Raw genomic sequence first — 16,818 nt, forward strand, 5'->3', positions numbered from 1 at the left:
TGCCGACTAACCGACTAAAAATGACATGTTATGCGTCGATTTTGCGATAGACGCCTATCTCTGAAAATCAACTAAAATGCTTGGGTGTCCCCTGCGTCGGTGCTGTCGCTAAGTTTTTGTTCGTCCGTCGTCGCCTTCGTCTTTTGTTTATTTGTTGCTGGGCGTCTCGTCGGCGTTATAAACAAAAAAAAAAAAGTGAAGAAACAGAAAAAAAAAATACCCATACACCACTCGAGACAACACACACTCGCGTTGGCAACAAGTGAAAATATATACACAAAAACAAATCCATACATTTCCATCTATGTATCTATGTGTGTTGGTTGTGCGGCCGAGTGTGTAATCACAAGACGCCGGAGAAAACCCTAAAAGCCAAAAGGCAAGAGACACGGCTTCGAGCCAAAAATTACAATTGAGACGATATTTTCTTCCAGGTAAGGTTTCGGACTCTGGTTTTCCAGACCCAATTGGAATGGTTTTTAAAGCTTAATAAATTACCTAAATTTAAAAAGAAACGTTACATTATGTCCTTAAAACACAAATCCATCATGTTCTAAATTTTTCCATAATTTTTTAGTTTTTTTAATATTTATCAAGTTTTTTTTTCAAAAGTATAGATGGAATAGGTTTTTAAATATTTTGTTTTAGATTTTTTTTTGTAATTTAAATGAATGTTGAAAGTTACTTATATGCATGTCGAGTCAACATTTACGAGTTTGTGAATATTTGTATTTTTCAGTACGCGTTTCAGAACTTTGCAGCGTCTTTCCCTCAACTCATACTTTCAATGTTTGTGGCCTTCATTCATCACAAGACTACTGCACATATTTTTCAAAGTTTTCAACACAATTACTGTATATATTTTTCTAGGTAACGCTTAGTTTAAATTTCTTCATTTGTTTTATTTTTTTTATTAAAAAATAAGTGTTTTTTTTTGCCAAAAACTAACGTTTTTTTAATCATTTTATCGCTTCTTTTCATCATTTTTTTCATCATTCATCATCGTCACTCGAAAAATGTAACGATTTAATAATTTATGATGATCCAGCCTGCAGTTATGATAGCCACCGCATTCAACTTTTATTTCTAGCCCCTTAAAAAATTGCATTCATTTCCGCATTCATTCACAGTTTACCATTCTCTTAACATCGTACTTTAATATTCACTTTATTCCAATAAGTAGAAACCGAAATTTCATAAAGAAAAAATTATAATATAATAATTAATTTAAAAAAATTAAATTTTAAAATTAATGCACGAATTATCCATGTCCCCCCTATATTTAGGTTACTGAGCAGATACTATTATTTTCCAAAGTATCTTAGCGATACATTTGTACATATGCATATTAGTCATTAGATCATAGTATACTTAACAAATAAAAATCTATGAATATTTTTAAAATTTTATGTTTCATGAGGGATTTAAGGAGAAATCTATTCTAAAGAATAACTCTTCTAGGTAAAAAAAAAGTGTATGTTTATTCCAAAAAGATAAAAGAATCAATAAAGTATCTCAAGATTTAGTCCTGAAATATATTCACTGAAATCTCCTTTTAATCTGGGATCATCTTCAGGATAGCTGCTGCCTCCCCCGCCTGTCTGGGCGAAACCCCAGCTGGCGAGTTGTGTTGACTGTTTTTTAATGGCCCACGACGTTGCAGGGACTGTTTATGGGGGCCTGAGAGTGCGAGTGTCGTCGCTTTCCAATCTGTGTGCATATTCATGTGAGCTTCTCCGCCAGCGCCAGCGTGTTTGTCAGTCTGTATGCATAATAAAGGCCATTAAAATTAAGTAATTGACGCAACCAGAGAGCGCCCAACACCAACTGGCAGGGAGGGCTGGGAGGAAAAGTGAAAACCGGAAAATACAAAGCCCGAACCAGGCTAAGAATATGGCTCTCTGAAATTTGTTAAAGTTTATTTCCACTCGGCGACCGGCGACTACCTTTCTTTCGCACTCTTAACGAATTCGTCATTAAATCGGAGACCCATTTAGACCTCAGCGAGCTCATAAAATTCGCACGTTTCATTGCTCACTCTTTTGAAGTCCGGCACAGTGGTCCCGAGAGCAACAAAGAGAATTAATCATTTGAGATTATATTCATATATATGATTTATACGATTTGTGAGTAATTTTTCAATATCTAAAAATAAAATAAATAAAAAATGTCCAATTCTAAAAGACTGCCTTGTTCCACTGTGGGCATTTATCAAGGGACCTTTTAACAGCTCCTTTCAACTGCCATTCCTCGGACTCGCCCTCGACCATAAAGTTTTCCTCATTCGCCAGCTTTCCTGCCAATCTCTTTGTCTTTCGGGAGGAATTCGCAGGATCAGCCCCTAATCCTGGCCCTAATTGTGGGAAAGAAGCAAATTGATTTCCATACCACCAGCTCCGGCTGGCGGCCGGGCAATCAAACGGAAAACGCAACAAGTCAAAGCCAGGAATACTCACATAAAGCCCTTGGATGGCCAGCAGTGTAGGTTGCACATCACAGAACGAAATCAATTCGCCGAGGGCGTGGGTGGGCTGGGCTTTCGAGGATGCCACAGGGCGCTTATCCTGCAGAGTACTTTCCGTCCTCCTTACTCGTGGAATTTTTTTGGGCCTTTAGGGCCACCCACCGGGCGAAAAGCAATGGCATTGGACGCGATCTCCATGGAACAGGGCACACATGTTGGGGCTAAGGATATCCTTTTAATTGGGACTGCATCTATTAATCCTGCAACAGTCTGAAAATGTGATAATCAAATTATTTTTAAAGCAGCTCTTGTCAAAACATTCCAATTACCAATGAAGATGTCCTACTCCAACGCACTGATGTACAGAAAATTTTCCACAATTCGCATCGGGATGTTGCCTGTAAGTAGCTCCTTGTTGGGGGGTTGTGGGGTTGGGGGGTTGGTGGGTTGGCCCTCCAGCCGAGACCCAGCCCATCTGCATAGGAGGACTACGGCTGGCAGTCAGTAATGTGATTGAAAAGGCTTCGCCGGTTGGATGCCAGTTGGATGCCATGTGGCTCCATGGGCGGTTGATGGATTCCATTCACGATGCTCGTATCCACTTAACTATTGGCTTGAATTGAGGCTGTTGTTGCTGTTGCTCTTGCTGTTGCTGACATTTTCATTTTGCTACAGTTTTCCCGCTGCTACTGCTGCTGCTGCTGCTGCTGCTGCTTTTCTTGTGCTGTATCATTGCCATGCTGTTGACAAATTATCTAGAACGGAGAAGGGAAGGGATATGGGATATGGGATACATGCCCGGGACTGGCCCTAAAATGTGTGTCAATAAATGTGTGTTAAAAATACCGTTAGGCTGTGCGGGCTGTGCTCACTCGAGATGGGCCATGGGTGATATATGGCCCCAAGAGCGACTCCTGTTGCGCCCAACAATCTCAGGCGGTGGTCTCCCACTCCGCCACCCCGCCACTCCGCCATCCTCCCCCCATCCCGCTGCTCGCAAACAATTTTCAATTAAGCGCACAATCACGATAAATAAATCTCATTGTGCAAAAAGCCAGTTTCATCTACACGGGCTTAGCTTAACTTGGCTTTTCTCTAGATGTACAGCAATTTTCTGCGGTTTTTCATGCCATTACCAAGGGGCTGCTTGGCTTTTCCAGCTGGGCGTGCGGGCGGGCGGAGGGAGGGATGGGGGATTTCTGCAATAAAACTCCACCCAGGTAGCGGCAGCTACCGCCATGCTGCGACTCAACTGCAAGCTTCCTCCGGCGGGGCTAACACGCTTTTGCTTCTAGCTGGCGGCTAATGCTCTTCACACAAGCGGGTTAGTTGGCAGCACATGGATCATACAATTAATTACTAGGTTGTGGTGTGAATCCACACAGATTAATAATAATTAAGCCTCTGTTTTAAACATTATTTGTCTTAAAAACTAAAGGGAAAGTAGGTCTCATTTTTCGTAATTACTAATTAATAATAAGTGTTAATTGTATGTATATTAAATACTTTACTAAGTTTTGAATATTTCCATCCGAAAGTATATTTAAAATTCTTCTAAAATTCTCAAAGAAGTTCCACTTCTTGTCATGTTCCGTTTCCCTGCAATAAATTCTGCGGTTTAAGACCGACTTGATGTAGTGAGCAATGCGTTTTTATTATGTTGATATACGCTCTGGGATGGCACTTACCAGCTACTTGTTTCAATCCCATATCCATACTGCGTGTGGTCGAATGAAAATACGTTTTTGAACACAATTCGGCAAAGGAATAAAAACGAAACTCGACGAAATGCAGGCAAATTCAATCAAGCGAAATTAAACAAGATTTCCGTGAAGCGAAGGCAGCTCCCCGCCGTCTAATGGGTAGAAGAAACCGGCCCCCGCTCGGCCCCCTGAAGCGGTCACCAAATTAAGCAAAACTTTAGACACCCGCTCCTCGGAGGGCTCCTCGAAGCTCCCCCTCGAGCCAAACTCGATTTCGCAGGCGAACATTTCTTATAAAGTAAATAATAAATCAGCGGCGAGACGATATATGAAAATAAAAGAACAGTACATAAGCTGAGATTCACACACACACACATATATACTAGCCCAGGGGCCTTAAAAGATATATCTACATCCATGAGATACTCGAAAAGAATCTGCTAAACTTACCTATAGAAGATTTAGTGGCTGCGTCTTCTGTCTTCGGTGCTTAGGTAGCTCAAAAGGAAGTAAACAGGATTTGAGCTTTACCAGGAATCTTTTCGTTTTTATTTTGGCATATTTTTTCCCTCTGTTCTGTTTTTTTTTTTGTTGTTTGTGGCCATGTCTTGTGTCTTTAACCTCTCGGACATTAGGTACAAAATAGTTTGTTATTTTGGGGGCCTCTGCCCATCTCCATCTACCGGTCTTCAGGTTAGGTTCTCGGCTTATTCGTTTATTTACCTAAGGAAATTCGATATATTTAAATATGTACATTATTTTGTGGACTCTTTCTGCTGCTGTTGGCGCTCCCCGGCCGAGGGTTCTCTTAATAAATTCTCTGAATTTTAATAAATGATAAGACTCGTGTAATTTGAAGACATTGTCCATAATTTTGGCAGCCTTTTCTTAAGCTTTTCGTGTGAGAACGTTTGTAGAAAAGTGCAGAAAAGAAGTCAGTCACTTGATGCCTCGAGTTCGGAGAGTTTTCTCGGAATTTCAATTGATTTTTTATAATTTTTATTTGTAAGTTAAAGGCCAATACTCGTAAGTATCTCCTTTGGGAGCTCCCCCTTAGCCCATCTGGAATTTTTGATTGAGTTTCAAAACGCAAAATGGCACAAAAACCACTCCGCTTCATATTTGATGAATTATTCATTGAAATGCACTTTGGACCTGGTTTTATGGGCATTTCCTATTTACACTTATTGTGTTGTTTTCGGCTTTCGTTCTCGCTTGCTTATTTGCGGGCTCGGCATGCTTTTCTGCACAAGTGAGCAATTATTTGTGCAACATAATTAAAATTTTATTAATTCATAAACAAATGCGCAGGGAGCGTACGCAAGTGGGCGGGGAAGGAGCCGAGGAAGGACTCGCCAAGAGCAGGAAAAACAAGCTGCAGCCTGCAGTTGCCTTTCAGCACTTCATCACCGCCGCTTCGGTGTTGCTGTTTGCTGCTGCTGCTGCTGCATCATTCATAAAAAATTCCATAAATGCAGACACAACAACAGCAACATCAGCACGTAGCCTAGCTGCCTCTCTGTCACTCTCGCTTTACACATACGATTTTCACACTCGCCAGACCCTCCCGCTTCCACCCACGCGGCACAAGCTCCTCACCTCTGCCTCCAGCCTCCAGCCACCTCGTCACCTTGTCAATTTTACATGTGGAGCACGTGTCGCTGCCCGTGCCCAGAGGTTGCTGCCGCAGCCTGCCAGTGGCAATGGGAATTTCTTCCTTAACTCTAATTAAAGAGCCCTTCACGGAAACCTCCTTGAACCCTGCAGCAAGACCATCGAAATGAGTAACTGCAGACCAAAATCATACAGTTTTTTCCATCTTTCACGGTTGCAACACCTGTCGAACTGTCGACATCAGCATAAATCCAAGTGAAAACAGAGAAAAGTGAATATAAATAAATATGTTAAGCACAAAGCTTGCAGCTCGCCAGCAGAAACAGAGAAACCCCCTGAAAAAGCGAACACGGCAAATATGGAGCAAAGTAGAAGAAATGCACACAAAACAATATTCAACAAATAACACGAACAAAATTTTAGCAAAATATTAAACTAAAAAGGCTACAAAAAATGGGAAAAGGCCATGTGTGCTTAAACTTAGACAAATACAAATTAAAGCAAATAGAAAGAGTGCCAATATTTATCAAAGTGGCAAACAAAGTATTCTCTGGACTCGAACGCGTGTCGGCCACAATGGGGAATGAAATAAACCAAAATAAATATTAAAAATATTTCAATTTTAAAGGTTAATATTTTAAAATTTAAATTTAAGGTGGAACTTCAGGGGGACATGAGTTTCACGGTTTCAAAAACTCTTTTTTATTTTTTTTATTATAAGCTGAAACATCTTTCTCTGGCATTTTTTCAAAAGTTCTTAATCGATCCAAGCAATACTTTTGGAGATGAAGTTAAAAAAGGCACTCTTCATTCCATCTTCCTTGTTACTTCAAACATTAAACGCGTTTTTGTTACAACCCTTTTTTTTAAATTGCTTGACACGATTTCTCAACAATGTTGATGAGTTTTTAATAAATGAACAAACTAATAAATGAACGAACGATTTTTGCATATAATATTTTAATGTGAAAACTCAAATTTTCATTATTTTGCTTATTCTTTTTTATTAAGGGTCAGAGATATTAACTAAATACGCATTTTTTATTATCAATTTCGATGATCCTACGCTTTTTTTCATTATTTCTTTTTGATAATTTTACTCAAAAGTTTCAAAAAATCAATATTAACAAAATTTTCTTAAAAAGTTTGAATTTTTTCTATTTAAAGTAACTATTTGCATTTAACAAAAAATTTTGAAAATAGTTGAAATAGTTGGTTTGGTTCCTTAAAGTCCCTCAAAGAATATTTATTTTAACTGACTTATTGTTCTTACATAAACTTTTCCACCAAAGAAATACATTATAAAGGAGTGTGTTAAACCTATTTAGTCTAAATAAAAATCATAAAAAATAACAATTTCAATGTTTTCCGTAACAAACCAAGGCAAAGACCCTGGCAACAAACAATCAAAAACAAAAATAAACCCAAACACCCAAAATTCAATCATTTTCGCATGAAATTTTTTGGCCAAACGCCTTCGTTTTGGGTTCCCTCTCGGCTTTGATTATAATTTGTGTTGGTCTAGCGTAGCAAAGTATGGAGGAGTCGGAGGCTTCAGAAAGCTAAAGGGGCATAGGTATACGGGAGTATAATATCGTCTGCAGACCGAAATTTATGGCGTCACGTTGGCAACTACTGGTTTTGATTTTTATTTTTAGAGTTTGCCGCGCTCTAACAATTCATGGCTTCGTCGCGGGCTTTATAATTGCTTTTTTTAATTCACTTTTTTGGCTTGGTCTTGGTTTTTTGCCTTTTCTGCTGCTGTGCTGGTTTCTTACCTATTTAGGTGTATGGCTGATTCCAGGGCAGGTAAAAGTGAGACGCCCGAGAAGGGGGCTCCCTTCCTAGCCACCAGCTCAGGGTTAAGTTTTGGCAGTTTTGCTGGAAATTTGCAAGTGAAGTGGAACAGAAGGAGGAAGATCATCTCGGGTTTCTGGGTGGTCAACAAGTGTCACCAGTTCCCGATTCTCACTCTTCTGCCATTTTGCTTCTAATTGCTTGTGACATTAGCTCCGAGTACAGGCACAAATTTCAAATAGTCAGCAATTAAAGTATCTTCTTGATGTTTCTGGTAGTTTGGCAATGGTTTGCTGTAAGCAATTATGTGCATAAAATTAACCAAAAAAAGCATTAGAACCTACAATTGTCATGCATAATTACGGCTCGGAAAAATCCAAAGAATCCAAAGGGCCTGTCTTGAAAAATTTCAGCTATCTTGCCAAGTTTTTTCCTCCAAAGCTTCATTTATAAAGTTGAGATAGAAGAGCGTTAGTGGAAGGGAATGGCCAAAAATAAAACTTCAAATGATGTCATTGGCAAGGGCATTACATTTTTAGTTATTTTTGTTAGCAAAATTTTTAGATTTTATTTAATTTAAAATTCAAACCAGCTGAAGTTTATTTCATTTAATAAAAAATATAAATAAAACTCACAAATCTATTTAAAATATATCTGAAGTCTTGCTTATTTATTTCTTTCTTTTTTTATTATAAATCAAACTAAAACATACTTTAAATAATTTATTTTATAGACTACTCCGCCACAAGTCAATCCAAAATAATGCCATAAAGAGTAACTAAATAGCTGCAATATATGTAAAGATACATTCGTAGCCCAGAGTTATCTATAAGTATGGGTGTAGGAACAGCTCTCTAGCACTGCTATTGAAATTGAAGGCGACAACGTCGAGCTTTTCCATATTTTTTTTTCTGTTTATTTTTGTGCCTCGTTTTATTTTGCGTTTTGCCCGGCTACAAAGCTACATCTGAGAGCTGTGGAGGTTGCCAGTCCCCCTTTTCTGCTCTTCCGCTCCACTACCACTCTTACCCTGGGGTCTCTTCTTCGTAGTGGGCCCCAAAAACACAACATGTGTTTCGTCATCAAAATTTATTGTTGTTGCATTTTCATTAGTTTTCTTTTTTATTCCTTTCCGCTCGGAGAAATTATTATGCTAAAATTAATTGGTACGGAAGCTTGTTCAAAACTTTGAATATATTTATATGAAATGCATAGCTTTTTTTAATTTTAAGCCATTTAATAAAAAAGCAATTGGAAAATCGAAATGTCAAGTGAGGACTTTATTTAGACTTTTATTTTAAACTGCCATTGTTAAAAATTCTAATTCAAAAATGAATCGCTGGCAACAAATTTAATCATTTGGTTTTATTGATAAGATTACATTAAAAATACATTTTTTTTAATATTTTTGTATAAATATATTTTGAAAGGAAACTACTTATTTTAGTTGTTAGACAAGTTTTAGAAACAAAAAAAATATAATATTCAAAAATATGTATTTAGATTACAAACACTGTAGAATTACAATATAAAATGTAAAACAAATAAAGAAAATGTATTTTTATTCTTATTTCCAATGGTTTCCCGAAACATCACTTTGAAATTTCTCAAACCTCGATTGTGTTTTTGTTTTCAACAAGCCGCCATTAAATTTCAGCAAAGCCACAACAAAAACAGTGTTGGTTTTGCCCTCGTAGATTTGCTTTGCTTCTGGCTCTTTATTTTTGTTTTTGTTTTGGTGGTGGGGAGCCAAGCGAAAATGCCGGCACTTGGTGAGTTGTGCGAGATATGGAGCCTCTCGTGGCCAAGACCAAGAGAACGAAGTCGGCCAATAAAGACTGGTCCGTCTATACATCCCGCTCTTATTGGACTGGGCGCAGGCGGTGGAGTGAAGAGACTAGCACTACGGCCCCCCAATTTGACACTTGACACAGTGCAAAGAGCGATACTGAAGAGAGCGGCGTGAGAGTTAAGAGAGCGTCGCACTATGGAACAGATCTGACTCATATTAGATTATATTAGAAGTTTTCAATTTTTTTGCTTCAGAGAAAGATTGTTTTGAAAGGACTGATGAAGTTTTATTCTAAAATAATGTTAATAAAAATTTTTTGTATCTTTTTCATCAACTATCATAAAAAAAACCTAGGGATATTTTTGTGGTTTTTATTTTTCTTTCGATTAATTTATAAATTAAATTCTGAATAAAAATTCCACAACTCAAATTTAGAAATAAATGTTTATAACATGAAAATAAAACAACAACTTCAATAGTTGAAATTTATCCACAAGAATTCCGGAATCTCCCATTGTGCGGCGAGCACGTCACACAGCTGGTGGATATCCGTGAGATACTTTTCAGTTCGAGCGTGAGATACTTTTCAGTTCGAGTTTGTATTTCGTTTGGTGAGGTTGCCTGGGCGCGGGAGCAGATACAATATTTCACAGCGAGTGCTCGTGCTCTGTTCGCTGTCGACGTGTCTTTCATTCTCGGTTCTCGTCGTGCGTGTCTGTCCCCCCGATCTTATTTACCTTTTCCGCAAATCCAACTGCCAACTGAAATCGACTGGAGTTAAGCGTATCTTGCAGATACAAAAGTGCGTAGAACGTAGCAGCGAAGAAAGAAAAGTTGGCGCAGCCCAAAAAAAAGAAGCAAAGCAAAGTGCGCGTGTGTGTGCGTGTGTGAGTGCGTGTTTTGCCGTTTCCTCTCCCTTGGAGATACTCTTGTATCTTTATCTGTAAGATACCCAACAACCAGGGCAGACTGAAGAAGAATCTCTAATAAAATAATTGGTAGATTAGGCAGTTTTAACAATCCACAAGATTTAAACAAAATTTTCATCTGCGCTTCGTTGCGGAATTTTTTTGTGTGGCGTTCCACTAACCAGCGTTCCTGCTCTCCATCTTCTCCCCAACTCGCGTATATTGTCGCTCTCTTAAGCCCCCAAAACGCTCTCCCTTTGCCGTGTCGCTTTGCCGCTTTCGGGTTTCATAATTCAATTGTCGGTTTTTTCTTCGGTTCGTACGCTTTTCGGTGCGCTTCGTTTTGTCGCTTTCGATTGCGTATCTTTATTTATATTTTGTTTCGTTACCATTCCGTTTCGCCCGATGTGAATTTTAATTGCCCACTTTATGGAAAACTCAAAATACGATAGGCTGCGTATAGGCCCTTCTCCGCCCCAATCGCCCCAATACTAATAGTTTTACATTCTTCTCTTCTCTTCACTTCTCTTTTCTTCGCCCGCACACAGTTTGTCTGCTAAAATACTATATGATTTCCCCAAGATCTTGGTCTGCATACCACATATATTTATTTTGTGCAAAACAAATACAAAAATACAAATAAAAACCATAAATAAAATCAAGCTAGCCTTGGCAAAATCATTGAAAATTATATTTAAAAAAAAAATACAAAAAAAAAAAAAATAATGAAATAAAAAACCAAATCGATAAAAAATATATATTTATACACACAACGGTTTCACTTTGCGAGTTGTATACAAAGTAAAAATAAAATACAAAATTAACGGAGTAGAAGTTACAGTTGTTCGGAAAATTGATCAATTATTTGGGCCTCGAGTGGCGCCCCAGTGCTTAGAAACGCAAATCAGAAAAGTAAAAGTGCAAATCAGTGTTAAAATTATAATTATATTATAATGCAGTCAAACAAACTAGTTGAATATGGATTAACGCATTTAACGATATAATTGTCAATGGGATTATACTGGAAATCGTCGAGAGTAGTTTTCTGAATATAATTCATTAACTGAAAGGTAAGAACGGAAGCCTAAAAATAATACCAAGAGAGAATTCCAAATTGATCATAGAATCTAGAATTTCAAACACTTTCGTCACCGTTTGGCAAGAGACTTATCAGAACTCGGGGCGATCGCTTGGGGCGGCAGTAAATACGATTAATAATCATGGAGAACAGAAACAGAAGTGCAGCCTGACTGCCTGACTGGCTGACTGGCCGACAACGCACCATCGACAGAGGCCTCTATTACATAACAAAACGTGAGTCGAGGCGCGCTGCTCGATTCAGTTAGAATTCTTTTGCTAATACACGAGCAAACATTGTAAACTGTCTCGGTGTTTGTCCCGGGGTCTGGTCTCTCGATCTCTCGACGGCAAACAAACCCCGAAAAAAAAAAACCCATAAGAAATATCACAACGCACACCACGCCAAACGGAACTGAGAAAACCGACACACGACTCGGCAAAGGTTTTATTTATTTATTTATTTATTTTCGTGGCCGTATCTGAGTTCTAACTCTTGCTTGCTCTTCGTAGCGCTCGAGCGTATCTCACAGATACACAGATACTTATATATGTGATGGTCCGGTCCGATCCGGTGATGGTGTGCGTGCTTTTATCAGCGTCGAGTTTTGCATATGATATTGAAATATTTATTTCGAGAACACTTTATTTATACCTTCAATGAAAATGCTCAGCTATTTCGAGCGCTCTCTTACGCGGCCGAGAAGAGCGAGAGCGGCTCTTCTGTACAGGAGATTTGCGACTTATTTTGGATTGATTTAATTAGTTTATTGTTGCTAGACAGTGTGTGTTTTGTTCTGTGTTCAGCTATTAAGTGGCCGTCAGCAATTTGGCTTTTTTCGGACAGGTTAAACCAGTTTTCCAGTTCGGCAGCTCCACACAAATAACAAAAACACCTCAAACTTGCCACATTGTTTCATAGTTTTTGCCCCTCGTATTCTTATTTCTCGGAGCTAATCGCAGCCCGCCGCTCATAATTTAATAATACAAGCATAAATACGAGGAAGAAACTAACCAAATGTTGCGCTTAGGCTTATCGCCAGGGCCCCTCAATCCCCCCCTCAGCGCACACACAAAACACACTCGTCGGCAGCAAGCGGCGATTAGATAATGGCATTTTAAACGTCTCTACTGTACAGTAGAGTCGCGAAACACTCTACTATGAAAAATGACCAACCGACATGGAAATGGACTTTGTTTTGAAAACCGAAACGGCTGATAAGACAATCCAAAGAGTCGGCGAGCAGGCTCTACAGAGAAAGAAGAGAGCGTCTGGACGGCAGAGTCTAAAGATTTGGGGAGAAGACCACCCATTCAATTGGTTATTTTGGTGTTCTATCCGTAAGCTACAAACACAAGCCTATCGGAGGCCCTAGGGTCCGACCTTAGCGTCAATGTCCCCAGAACCTTGGCCGTCCAGTCTTCCGAGGTCTGAGTTGTAAAGGAAAAGCGGAGCACGTTTTCGGACTTACGTTTGTAATATTCTCGCGCTTAAGTCACTGCGAAGCATAAATGAATTCGTCCCTTTGAAGTTTTCCATGTTAATTGGGAAATTAAGCTTGACCAGCTCGTCAGTTGCCACTTGCCAGTTGCCAGTTCGCCAGAAATTGTCAATGTATTACAATGTTTCTTCAACTCACTGCTCAGTGCTCCTTTTTTGTGCCCTGCACATGATTCTGAGGGTCGGGACTACGTTTATAATTACGTTAACTTCAATTACTGCTTACGTACAGTGTCTCAGACCCACTTGTGCTGCTTTCCAGGTAAAACTGGTTTCCCAATGCCTCATTTTATAAATATACATCTCTGTACTTACTCGAGTGTCTGTACTCGAGTTTTGCTATAATTTTAATTTCTTTTTGAAGTCTGCGCGACCGAAGGTCTCTGGTCGGCTATTTAAATAGTGGTTAAAAAATAGTTGCCAGCATCCTGAAATTCACATCAATTAGACCTCGCAATCCTCTCGTTTTTGGGGTCTTCAGATATCCTAGGAATTTGTACAAATAATATTCCGATAGCTCCGTGTTAAGAGAAGAAGGGAGTTCCCGCCTCAAATAGTAGTTTATCTGGAATAAAAATATCTTAATATTTGCATTTCCTCCATTCAAGTCTTCTGTTTTGTTTTGGACATTCGCTTTTTGTGCTTTATTTTGGTTTCTGTTTGTTGTGTTGCTTCGCGAGCTGCGCTCCTCTTTGGGGCGTTCGCCGCATTTGAATTTCATTTTTAGATTCCAATTTATTTTCGGCGTAGTTTATGCCAATTTGGTTTTTGGGTGCGATTTCTTTAATATTATGTATGCCATATATTGTTGCCCCTCGGAGTGTGTGTGGGTCGAGGTGTGTGTGTGTGAGTGCTTCTTCAAACGAATTTGATTTGATACTCATTTTTCTGTGCACCGCTGCTGGCTGGCTGGCTGACTGGCTGGCTGGCTGGCTCTGATGGTCTGCCGTGTAGTTGTTGTATAATAGCTAACAGTCCACAAAAAACAGAAAATTGCAAGCGCTTGCGGATTTTTTTCGAGCCGTACTGTACTTGACCGAAAGAAGCGTGTGATTATGGTGGCTTTCCGTCTATCTCTGTGTCCGTGTGTCATGTGTCTCGTTTAGTCATTGACAAAATACTATGTTGCCGGGAGATCGGCGTGGTACAGTGCTGGGGTTCCTTTTTAAAAGCATATTAACTAATTGACGTCTGTGTTTATCTATAAGCAAGGCAGGCCCAGGCCCGCTGCTCGACCCACAAATATTTGACGGACTGACATTTTGGACACGCCGCGAAGAAAGCACACCATCAGAGATCGGGGGATCCGATCCGCAACAAATGTTTCAACTCATTCCGAGCCCATTCACTGGGATGGATGTCTGCACTCGTTTCTTCCCATCTCGCAGTACTTGGCCGACAACTATAATTATCTTAATTAAAAATCTAAAGTCAACACTGGGCCGGGTCTAAAGTCAGAGTGGCTCTGACTTGGAGCGTGAGCTTGGAGCGATTAACTCATCTGAATTTCTGGCGAATTAAGCAATCTAAGTCTAACCGCTGGAGAAAAGCTCGGCTCGGCTCTTGGTGGAACTCTCTGAAGTATGCCTCCCCATCTGCGGCATCCGAGGCATCTGAGACCCCTTGGCCCGCCCTACACATTACTTGCACATTGCTCTGTCGAAATTTAAATATACGAAATAAATAATTTTCAGCTGGCCTTTTTGGCCGAAATAATGTTGATGTCATAGGTTCGTTGGCTGGCTGGGCGTAAAAAATGGTTGGTTGGTAGGCATTCAGTCCGAAACTGTTGTGCTGTGTGTGCTGGCTGGCTGTGAGCTAATGCAAGCATCCGAAAAGGCAGAAACACACAAAAAACAACAATATCAGAAAGCGGCTGAGGAATGCCCATTATATATGCCAAATATTTGCTTTGTCAAAGTATTTTTCTGGTTTGTTTTATGAGTATTAGTTGATTTCAAAGTGATTGAATGGACTGAGCCGGCAGGAAGAAGGCGGGTGGGCCTGCGGCCTGGGGCCTGGGGCCAACAACAATAGTGGCTATAAACTATAGTTCTGACTGATTGGGGGAGTCATGAGTCATTTCCGAAAACTTGTTCCCTGTAAACGAAGATAACTGCGTAATACACTTTGGCTCTATAGCGATTACACCTTTGAATGGCAGTTAGCGAGCGAAAATTGAAAGACTTCCAAGCTGAAATACTCACGAGTCCATTATGAGACTTTTAAAAAGTGAAATACCTTAATTTCCTGTATCGTTCGGGTTCCGGTTTCAACTGCATTGATATCTCATAGATAAGCAATCGACAAAATACATTCGTGTACATATTGATTTTTTCCTCGCCAGTCGGCTTACCTGTTGCCTAACCCTCTGAGGGTCGCTGAGACCCCAGCGATTTTTCGGGCTGTTTGGCTAAAGGCTTAAACCAAACTCTATTATTACCAACGCAGAAAGAAACCGAAACCGAAACCACACCACAAAAAAATGCCATAAAACAAGAAACAAGAGCGGCGAATGACCAGCGTACGTCAGAGCGACCACCTTTCCGAGATACTCGCAAGCTCACAGATACTCGAAGAATTTGAGAATCTAGAATAATTATTATGTGCGGCTAACCAATACTACGGGGCTGGGAAGCCTCCAGAGGCCGAGAGAGAGAGCGACCGAGCTCCAAGACTCTACCTAACGCTTCGGGACTCGATTCTCCAAACGTTCCTCCAAGCGTGTGTGCGAAATGTAGGGGAAATATAAGCGAGCATGTGTGCCAGCTGCGCTCGTGTGTGTGTGAGTGTTTATAAAGTTGATTGCACTCGATTTTTAGATAAAGCTTTTTCAAGGTCATCAACGAAAAAACGACGAAACGTTCCAAAAAGCAGCACAGCACAGCACAGCACCAACCAGCAAAAAACGCGCGCGATTCTTCTAACAGAATCCCAAGCCTCATAACATCTGAGCCCTGAGCCCTGGGCCGAAATTCGAGCTCACCAGCCCCAGGTCCTGTCTCTTACGAGGCATGGCTTGTTTGCCATTAAAGCGAGTAGTAATTCTAATCGAAAACTATGCACCAAGAGCGACACACGCCTTCCTGGCATCACACATCGCTCGCCGAACAATAAAAGTAAATAAATCAAAACGAGATTTATGTCTGCTTTTTCAGCAGCGTCTGCCGTTGAGCATTCAAATCTGGACAGTCGAAAAATAATGCCGAGGAAGCCCCACACACACCATCCTCGAATTCGAGACAATGAGGGCCGGGGTCGCCTCACCAGCCCAGCCTCTTTAGAAATTATTAGACGACTTGTGTTCTCCAGCTCCGCGGCTCTTCATCGGGGTTTTGTTTTTTTTTTTTTGGCAGAAGCATAAAAATAAAACAAACTTTTTCTGGAATAATTTTTGATTGTGTGATGGGTTTGCAGCTGTTGGACGTGAGCCGGTTTATATCCTTTGGTCCTCCATCGAATTATTTTTGGGTAGAGGATCTCAAGGAACGAATCAAGGAGTTGAATCGAGCTTTCAAAATATCCTCCTTGGTACTGAGTATTTAGAGTGTGGAATCAAATATTTTCTCATTAATCTTCGTCTTGGGAAATTCCAATTGGGTTTTTCCTTTAAATTTGTCACATCGATTTCGGATGCACACACAAAATTAAATACAGATGCTGTTTGCTTGTCCTTCTGCAGACGAATCAGTTTCACACATGACTTGAGTTCGAGTCCCTCCCAGAGAATGACAGCATTTTATTGATTTTATGAGTGTCCATGTAATGGCGCCTCAAAGTATGCAATTAATGGTGCGTATTTTATTCTATTTCATTACATTACTCGCCATCTTGATGGGAGCCGAGCTCTTTCGGGGCTGAAACTGAGAAGCGTAATTAAATTTAGCCGTGTCCAGAAATAGAAGTACAAAGCCCTCGGAAGGTGCCCTGAAACCCAACACCTGTATGGTTGAGTGGGAGCG

At 40.1% G+C, this 16,818-nt stretch overlaps 1 protein-coding gene and 1 long non-coding RNA gene across 10 annotated transcripts in view; one reads left to right on the plus strand and one right to left on the minus strand.

Moving 5' to 3' along the window:
* The first annotated feature begins 3 nt into the window (after positions 1-3).
* The window catches only part of LOC6505366 (homeotic protein female sterile), a 71,820-nt gene continuing 55,005 nt past the window's right edge, over positions 4-16,818 (plus strand). For 5 of the 9 annotated variants that reach the window (XM_032455279.2, XM_044716017.1, XM_001964823.4 and 2 more), the window contains exon 1: positions 9,938-11,348. The gene's annotated coding sequence lies outside the window, so the exon portion shown is untranslated. Of the gene's footprint in view, positions 435-9,919; positions 11,349-16,818 lie in introns of those variants that run through there. The other 4 variants (XM_032455276.2, XM_044716016.1, XM_032455277.2 and 1 more) reach the window with 4 other exon arrangements.
* On the minus strand, positions 3,466-8,458 carry LOC123257321. Its single transcript, XR_006507360.1, has 4 exons — positions 7,560-8,458; positions 4,618-4,890; positions 4,153-4,457; positions 3,466-4,092 (listed from the first exon to the last, which is right to left on the minus strand). It is a non-coding gene; the product is annotated as an uncharacterized LOC123257321 (long non-coding RNA).

The sequence above is a fragment of the Drosophila ananassae genome, chromosome 3R, assembly GCF_017639315.1.
Source record: "Drosophila ananassae strain 14024-0371.13 chromosome 3R, ASM1763931v2, whole genome shotgun sequence".
Classification (NCBI taxonomy): Eukaryota; Metazoa; Arthropoda; class Insecta; order Diptera; family Drosophilidae; genus Drosophila; species Drosophila ananassae.